The following is a 10063-nucleotide window of genomic DNA, read 5'->3' as shown; positions in this document are numbered from 1 at the left end:
GATCCCCCGGCTGGCCAGGGAGCTACCCTCATGGTACAGTAGACCTCTCCTGACTTGCCCGCTGCTCCCTTCAGCAGTGTATTTCAGTCAATCTGCCTGTTCTGCTCCCCACTCTATCTCTGGTGAATCCTCTCATCCCCAGCACCTCTGACCTACACCCAGTTCTTTTATTCAAAAATTAAAAAAAAAAAAAAAAACTAAAAAGAAAAGAAATTGAGAACTTGGTGCTAAGTGTGCTAGTTGCTGCTGCATGTCATGGCTTGCAAATTCTCTCACCTCTCAATGGGAAGATCTATCAGTGGACAAAAATTTAGTATGTATGTGTATATATATATGTCTTGTACACACACACATATACATAAAATCTTCACAAATACCTAAATCCATTTCTCTATCAATCCTACTGCAAAGCTGCAGGATAATGCTAATCTTACTCTTTTCCATCTTTGTAACTCCATTCTTTAAGAGCAAGAAACCTCTCTCCCATTATCCTCAATATAATTACTGATTTGCTTAATCCTAGAAAATTCAGAGGGTAGTTTCAAAATTGCTATCCCTATAGGAAACACAAACCTACTAATTAGACTTCAATATGTGTTTATAGTTATTTTCATCTTTAGTTTGAAGGTACACAGTCAAAACACTATGTTCAAAAGTTACCTGTGACTGGAATAAACATTTATAAAGAGGATTTACAAATGGCTTACAAGCACATGAAAGATGCTCAACATCTTTAATCATTGGGGAAATGTAAGTCAAAACCATGATGAGATGTCATTTTATACCTTGTTCATACCCTCTACGATGGGTACAATTAAAAAAAAAGGAAAATGTTGTAGTCCCTTCTCCATGGGGGATACATTCTAAGTATCCCAGTGGATACATGAAACTGGGGAATGATACTGAACTCTATATAGTCTATGTATTTTGTTATATACAAATATATGATAAAGTTTAATTTAGAAATTACTCGAGATTAGCAACAATAATTAATAATAAAATAGAACAATTATAACATCATACTATTATGTTGTTCTATCTTCAAAATACATCCAGACTGACTATACCTGATTATATTTATATGAAATATCCACAAATAGATGATCCTTACAGATGGAAAGTAGGTCAGTGGTGACCTAGAGCTGGGGGAACTGAAGAGAATTGCTAATGAGAATGGGGTTTATATATATATATATTTTTTCTACTTTACATAAATATATATATATATATATATAAGGCCCTTGCAGAATGTCTGATTTATAGTTGTCTGTTAATTTTGTTTTTTTATTTATTATAATTTTTTTCCTGATCCCTTATTTGGTTTCCCTACATTCCTCCTATAAGTGATAGGCATGGGGTTTCTTCTTGGGATATAAGAAATCCTAAAATTGACTGCAGTGATGATCACACAACTCATTGACTAATAAAAACCTCTGAAGGCCTCCCTGGTGGCACAAGGGGTTAAGCACAGTACTATGAAGCTATCCGCAGCCACTGCAGCACAAGTTCGATCCCTGGCCAGGGAGCTACCCATGTGCTGCAGCAGACCTCTCCCGTCTCGCCCACTGCTCCCTTTAGCAGTGTATTTCAGTAGATCTGCCTGTTGTGCTCCCCACTCTGTCTCTGGTGAATCCTTTCACCCCTGCACCTCTAGCCTGTGCCCCAGTTCTTGTATGCATAAATAAGTAAATCTTTAAAAAAAATAAAAACCACTGAATTATGTTCTTCAAATCAGTGAGTTGTATGGTATGTAAATATTATCTAAATATAACTGATATTTAAAAATACATTCAGAATCTAGTTTTACTTATATGAGGAATATTGAGAAACTGAAAAAGGGTCAGGAAAAAGACAAAACTTACAAACAAGCTGACCATAGATCTGAGACATAAAGCAGGTTTGGGGAAAGAAGAAGAGTCAAAACAGGGGTGGGAAGAGCACACAGGACTGTGGTGATGGATCACGGGTGCCATAGTTGTGGGAGAGTTATGGGGACTACACCCGAGGGGAGAAATCAAGTACTGTCTAAAAATTAACAACATTGTAAGAAAACACATTTAAAAAAGTAATCCAGATTCTTACCAATTCTCAACATTACCACTACTCAGTACTAACACATAGCTGCATACCTCCCACCTTTAGCTCTCAGCTGGATTATGCATTCACCTTCTAACTGCTTTTCCAACATCTGTTCTCAACATAACAGGCAGGGTGGTTCTGTTAAAAGTAAGGATCAAACTCAAATTCTTTAAAAGACTTTCCATTTCATTCCAAATAAACGTCAAAGTCTCACCCATGGCTGATAGAGTCCTCCCTGCTGAGGCCCTGCTGCCTTCCTGTCCTCCCTGCTTCACTCTGGTCAAGTCCCAGGCACTCCCTGACCTGGAGGCCATGCACTGGCTGTTCCTGCACAGGCTGTTCCTGTTCAGTGGCCTCTTTTGTGTTTTTGCCCAAAGGTCCCCTATTTAGAATAACAATACACCCACCCTGCAGCAGAATCTACTTCTTCCTTGCTTTTATTTAAATAGTACTTATCATTTAAGAAAATTGTCACTCACAAGTATTGAATCAGATTCATAAGAGCTGGAATTTGAGTTTGTTTTGTTTGCGACTCTATTCCCAGCCCCTAGTACAGTGCCTGACACAGGAAGTGTGCAATAAATATACAGTTAGTGAATGAATAGTTGTTCTTTCGTGGTTCCTGCTCTTGACACCTTGTTAAGTGCTCTAAGCTCTGAGACCTGGTAACATCCAGCTCAGGATGCACAGTTGGATTTGCTGCCTGGCCTACACCATCCATTAGGGCCTGGGGTTACAGGGGCAGCCTCCAACTTAGGCAGGGAGCTCTCACTAGCTCCTGTCTTTCCCTCAGAGACCTACCTTCCTTCTTCAGCTTTCTTTGAAATATTCTGTTAAGATATGTGGAGATACATGTCACTTTCTTTTACAAGCAATATTTTCTGCAGGAAATTCCTGTGGAGAATCATTTGGGAAACTCAAATATTGAAACTTTCTATCCAGAAACTCTGGAAAGGGCTAAGGTTGTTCTTTGTGGTATTTGTCTACTTATTTGTCAGCCTTGCAATGGAATGTAATTTGTTAATGAAAACAAGTAATATTTCTTCCATACCTGAGCTTGTGGTTTGAGATTCATGTCTAAATTCATAGACCTTGGGCCTCCCCGGTGGCGCAGCGGTTGAGCGCTGGGTTGCGAAGCTGCCCGCGGCCTCTGTGGCCCCGGTTTGATCCCGGCTGCTCCCCGGCCACCGGAGGAGGGTCCCATATGGCGTGCAGACCTCTCCTGCCGCCCGCTGCTCCCCTCAGCAGTGGACTTCGGTCCTTCTGCCTGCTCTGCTCCCCGCTCTGGCTCTGGTGAATTCTCTCACCCTCCCACGCTTCTGACTGTACCCAGTGCATGTATAAACAAAACAAACAAAACAAAACAAATAAATAAATAAAACATGCCTCTATTCAAAAAAATAATAAATTCATAGACCTTGAAGGAATGAGCCCTATTTCTCATCTGGGGGTTGGCAGCATATAGGAGTGGCCTTCTCTTCGGGTTTGGGTCCCCACCAGGTTCTTCAGTTTTCGGGAGATTTAGCCTGCCGGGGGCCAGCTTCCCAAGTGTACCACAAGTGCAGTGCCAGAGGGTCCCACCTTTAGAGGGGTTCTGTGGTTGCTTTAAGACTCTGCTGTTGCCACCTGGAAATTCTCAATTTTGAGCAAGAGACCCTGCATTTTCATTTTACACTTGACCCACAAATGATGTAGCCAGAACCTGCTCCTGCTGCAGCTCTGCAATTTCACATGCACAGTGGCGGCCCTGCAGCCCTGCAGTCTGGCATCATGCCCCCAGGTGTAGCAGGGCAGGCACCCCTGAACTGACTGATGGTGAAGGGTTTGCAGAGCTTGTTTAGAGATGATAGTTTTTGCAGGTACAGTGTGACCACCTTACTATGTTCTGCAAAACCCACCCAGGGGTGAAGCTAACCAATTGAGATGTGTCCCCAAAGGACACTTTTGGTTCCCTGTAGATTTGGTTTCTGACACTTGCTTTGGTGAGCAGCCCACCCACCCCAAGCCCCACCCCACCCCTGCTTAAGGACATGGTATAAAACAGTCTCGTGCAGCCACTGTGGGGCATTCTAGGGGATTATTATTATTTTTTTTTTATAGAGGCATGTTTTATTTTATTTATTTATTTGTTTGTTTGTTTGTTTTGTTTATACATGCACTGGGTACAGTCAGAAGCGCGGGAGGGTGAGAGAATTCACCAGAGCCAGAGCGGGGAGCAGAGCAGGCAGAAGGACCGAAGTCCACTGCTGAGGGGAGCAGCGGGCGGCAGGAGAGGTCTGCGCGCCATGTGGGACCCTCCTCCGGTGGCCGGGGAGGAGCCGGGGATCGAACCGGCGCCGCAGAGGCTGCGGGCAGCTTCGCAACCCAGTGCTCAACCGCTGCGCCACCGGGGAGGCCCTTCTAGGGGATTATTGAGGACTCTGTTGAAGGTGGCACATGTACAAGAGAAACTTCTTTCTGATCTCAGTGTGTGGAATGGTTAACCAATTCCCGATCAGTTGCTTGTGTTCTCTAGAATGCTAGGGTCACCATGTGCCAAGTAATGCACTGTTGCCTTCACTGTCTTGTTACTGGGAAACTGAAAGCCATCTGCCACCACAGCCACCAAGCGCAGAGCTGGATTGCATTTGTTTTGGTGACAGCCTCATTCTTAGCTCCATTTTATCTTCCCTGCCCTTTATTTATTTTTTTTTGCCTCCCCTCCCCCCCGCCCCCGACCAGTTTCTTCATTCTTTTGTCTATAGTTTTATCTTACTGTGTGTATTTTTGCAAGTCATCTCACATCCTTTCTGGGGAAAAGTTATGACTTGATAAATAAATGACAATTATTACAACCAATCAAATCCTGTGAGAGCAAGCACCCTCTTCCCATAAAATCTCCTTAAAAGATAAAAATATCTCAAGACCTACTCACTTAAGCAGTATTATTCATAAGAACATTCTGGCACAGCAGTGACTGAGGCAGTCCACAGTCATGAGATTTACTCTGCAGAGTCTTGAGTCTGGTGTTGAAATGTCTCCAGGCCAGTAAGTCCCATGACATGGAGTCAGCTGCCCTGGAGCTGGGGAGGAGATCACTGCCACTTTCTTCCTCTTTCTTAAAAGTAAAACAAATTCAAATCAACTCACTGGCCACTGGACAAATGCCTAAACCCCTTGTCTGGTCCCCAAACGTTGTGCTGTTAGCCAGCAGGTGGGTTCTGCCTTGCTGCATCAGTTCTGCAGGAAATAAGAGAGCCCAGGAAGCCCAGCCACTAGGTTAACTTGCTTTGCCTGTGGTGGATTACTGGAAATACTACGGGAAGAAAGAAGGACATGAGCCAGGCTTTCCATTGTTAATCATGACAATGTTTTAGGTGTGAGAGCGAGCGAGCGAGTAGGGTCCTTTCCACATCAGTCATTGTATCATCCTTCATGGTTTTGTCATCTGTGTATGTTCTATTATATATTTTTTATTATTTATCTTTGAATCCACAAGTTGTATTTTATTTTTTTTTTAAATAATAAATTTTATTTTTATATTCCCCATACAATTGCAGCCCCCCCATTCTGACCCCAATCCCTCCCCTCCCACCCCCGCCCCCAAAAAGTGTCTCTGGTTCATAGTTTTTTGTTGATTTTGATTTTCACTTTCTTATAGTTATTCATTTTCCTGGTCCCTTATTTAAGTATTCTAGATTCCTGCTATGAGTGAGACCATCCGGTATTTTTCTTTTTCTTTTTGGCTTATTTCGCTGAGCATGATCCCTTCCAGCGCCATCCATGTTGCTGCAAATTGCATGTGTTTATCTTTTTTGAATGCTGAGTAATATTCCATGGTATATATGTACCACATCTTCTTGATCCAATCATCTATTTTTGGGCATTTGGGCTGTTTCCAAAGCTTAGCTATTGTAAATAGTGCTGCTATAAACATAGGGGTGCAGGTGTTCTTTGGAATTGATGTTTCTGTGTCCTTTGGGTAAATACCTAGGAGTGGAATTGCTGGATCATATGGAAGCTCTATGTTTAGTAGGCCCAGAAATCTCCACACAGCTCTCCATAGTGGTTGGACCAGTTTGCACTCCCACCAACAGTGCAGGAGAGTTCCTTTTTCTCCACACCCTCGCCAACATTTGTTGTTGCTAGTTTTTTTAATATGTGCCATTCTCACTGGTGTAAGATGGTATCTCATGGTAGTTTTTTTTTTTTTTTTTTAAAGATTTATTTATTTATTTATTTATTTATGCAAGCACTGGGTACAGTCAGAAGCGCGGGAGGGTGAGAGAACTCACCAGAGCCAGAGCGGGGAGCAGAGCAGGCAGAAGGACCGAAGTACACTGCCGAGGGGAGCAGCGGGCGGCAGGAGAGGTCCGCGCGCCATGTGGGACCCTCTTCCGGTGTCCGGGGAGCAGCCGGGGATCGAACTGGAGCTGCAGAGGCTGCGGGCAGCCTCACAACCCAGCACTCAACCGCTGCGCCACCGGGGAGGCCCTCTCATGGTAGTTTTGATTTGTATTTCCCTGATGACAAGTGATGTTGGACATTTTTTCATATGCCTGTTGGCCATTCGCATTTCCTCTTCAGAGAAGTTTCTTTTTAGCTCTTCTGCCCATTTTTTGACTGGATTATTTTCTTTGTTGTTGTTAAGTCTCATCAGCTCTTTGCAAAAAATCCACAAGTTGTATTTTAATCTCATCCTAAGCTATAAGAAATTAGGAGTTTGATATGCCCATGAAATTAGGAGTTTGATATGCTACCTATTTTTTTTTTTATTTCTTTTTTTTTTTTTCAAACTTTTTTTTTTTTTTTTTTAGATTTATTTATTTATCTATACAAGCACTGGGTACAGTCAGAAGCGTGGGAGGGTGAGAGAATTCACCAGAGCCAGAACGGGGAGCAGAGCAGGCAGAAGGACCGAAGTACACTGCTGAGGGGAGCAGCGGGCGGCAGGAGAGGTCTGCGCGCCATGTGGGACCCTCCTCCTGTGGCCGGGGAGCAGCCGGGGATCGAACCGGCGTCGCAGAGGCCGCGAGCAGCTTCGCAACCCAGCGCTCAACCGCTGCGCCACCGGGGAGGCCCATGCTACCTATTTTTTAATTGAGAAGAAATAATCTATTGTAATCTATTTATGGAAAAGTAATCTACTATAAAATAAATTCAGGTTCCCCCTGCTATCTGAAAGTGGATATTTTCCATGAACCTTTCATAAGCTGACATGGCATGAAATAAGTAATTACTGATTTGTAAGGAAAATCTTTCAGCAGTTCCAGACCCAAAATATAACCTATCAAATCACACCAAATCACACAAATATAACACAAGATATAACAAATATAACACAGTACAGCACAAAAGCAGGAATATGATACTTGCCCTGTAATATGTAGTTCCCAGGGAAGGACCTTGATGAGACCATGCTTGTGCACCACCTCCAGAATTTCTGCTGCAAAACAAATGTTGAGTGTAATTTTTGCTCTGTTATAAAAATGAAGATCCTCTTCGAATCTCTTTCAGCTATTAAAAAGAGGCACTAATGGACATGTTTTGTAAGAGCAAAGTGGTGTAATTTGAACACTTAAAAAATGGGAGAGGGGAAGATACACACCTGTAAGGGAAAACTGTTGCAAAAAAAAAAAATGTTCCATACCTCCTAAAGTCATCTCACACACTTCCAGTGGTAGATGTGCCACACTCTGGGACACACCAAAGAAGAAACTATCCTGGGTCTCATAGGGTATTGATTATAATGGGGTTTGGGGATTAGAGAACCCTTTAAATCAGTCCTTTAAATCAAAATCAGCAAACAGTTGAATGTTGATTCCACTTTCTTAACTAGGCAATGGACATAGGTCAGTTGGTTTTTCTTCAGCTTCAAGCATTAATTATTTTACTTCAAGAGATTTTATTTCAAGTTAATAACTTGACTTTTGAGCTCTTCTAAATCTTGCGAGTAAATAGGAAATGGAGCTATGCTAAGACAAAGCACTACTTTCATTGGATCAGAATAATTGATGTATGTAGGTGTAAAAAGAATTAGGCTTTGGAAACAAAAATAATCAGGTGGGAACTATAACTGTTACACCAATTTTGTTTCTGTTTCTAGGTTTCTTCTGGTAAAATTGAGCCTTTAAAAGAAATATTTACTAATGCAGTGTTTTCAATAATCCTTTATAAACACCCCTTGCAAAAAAATGTAAAAAAAAATCCTTTATCAACAATGGTGGCAGCTATAATAGGTTCTTTTAATACTTTGTAAAAAGTACCTTTTCCTTCAGTTTGTCAAATGCCAGTAACAGCTTTCTTTATGAAATACCTGCAAACTTTGTGGTGTGAGGGGAACTACATTCTAAAGAGGATGATGAGTTTCACTGGGAATTCCCATGGGGTTGAGAATATGGATGGAGAGGGGCAGGGGTCCCTTCAAAGGGGGCTAAAAAAAGATCATTTTCATTCTTTGCTTTTTTTTCTTTGCACCTCCCTGGTGGTACAAAGGGTTAAGTTTCAGCATTATGAAGCTACCTGCAGCAGGAGTTTGATCCCCATCCAGAGAGCTAACCCACATGGTGCAGCAGAGTTCTCCTGTCTAACTTGCTGCTCCCCTCAGCAGTGTATTTCAGTCAATCCATCTGTTCTGCTTCCCACTCTCTCTGGTGAATCCTCTCACCCCTGCACCTCTGGCCTGTACCCCATTTCTTGTATGCATAAATAAACAAAATAAATCTTAAAAAATAAAATAGGGTTTCTACCTGTTGTTTTCTGCCACCCCTTGCCAGTGCAGAGATTGCACTGCTATTGTCTTCTTCTCTTCTGGAGTGGCTCATTCTTTTGTGGAGCGGCCTGTTTGCTGTTAATTTTAGATAACTATGTAGAATTGAAAGGGACCAGAGACTCTACAATGGCCCTCAATCTCCATATCATAATTTACCTCTGGTCTGCGCCCTATGACACTAACAGCAGTCTGACTCTTTGCTTGGGTCTGTGCCTAGGCGTCTAAGGATTTTTAGTCCCTAAAGCTGGTTTAATGATTATGTTAATCACCTCTAGCCCCATCTCCAGCTCCTGGCATTGTGTGAGCCAGGTTTCTGGTCTTGTGGCACCTCCTTTCCAACTTTTCTGTCCTTATCCTCCATCAGTAGGGGGAGGGAGAACAGGAGCAAAGGTACCTCTGAGTATATGAAGACAAAAGAGAAAAAAATATTCGAAAAATAAATTTTCTGTAAGGTCAAGGAAGAGAAAGATTAATTATTAGCACATAACAGGATAGGGAAGTATAGTCAGGTATGAAGGGGTGACCTATACTGTGTTAGATCTCAGTTCTAGGGCTTTAAAACTGAGATTAGCCCAGAAAAGTTTGTAAAGTTATTAAAATGAGGCATCAGAAGCAGAAAGGGCACAATATACTTCTGAGAGATATTGTGTTACATTAGCCAGAAGTGCAGATTCCTAGCTGCAGGCAATGGCAGGCACAATATGGGTATTATGGGACAGGTTAAGGCCATTCACTACAAAGTCAAAGCAAGGGCTGAGAAGTCAGGTGGTCAGTCTGGGAACCATGGTCCCTCTTAGGGGGATGGGGGTTGGAGGCTTGTGTTAGCATCTTTACCTCTGTTTTGGGTCATTGCAAACCTCAGACAATCACAAAAAGAGAGTTGGAAATTTCCATGGTCTACCAATACATATGCTTTGGAAACAGAGACTACCAGGCAATTGGGACTTGCATAGAAAATTGAAGATTTTTTAATTTTAGCGGGAGCTTCAAAGAGCCTATCTTACTAACAGTTGGGCTCTATTTGGTGACCTGAAGACAATGAAGAAAAAATCTAGACACCATAGCCTTTCCCCTCTCCTTTTCTTCACAGTGGTCACAGGAATACACAATGTGACGTGTTGGTAAGTTCCTTAAAATCATGAAAAGCACAATTCAGCAGTTATGTGTTTGCTGATGTTGAGGAAAGAACTGTGTTTGTGTGAGTGTATGTGTGTGGACAAGATCCCAAAAAGT

The sequence above is a fragment of the Talpa occidentalis genome, unplaced genomic scaffold, assembly GCF_014898055.3.
Source record: "Talpa occidentalis isolate TD23 unplaced genomic scaffold, MPIMG_talOcc4v2.1, whole genome shotgun sequence".
NCBI classification, from domain to species: Eukaryota; Metazoa; Chordata; class Mammalia; order Eulipotyphla; family Talpidae; genus Talpa; species Talpa occidentalis.
This window is presented reverse-complemented; position numbering follows the sequence as displayed.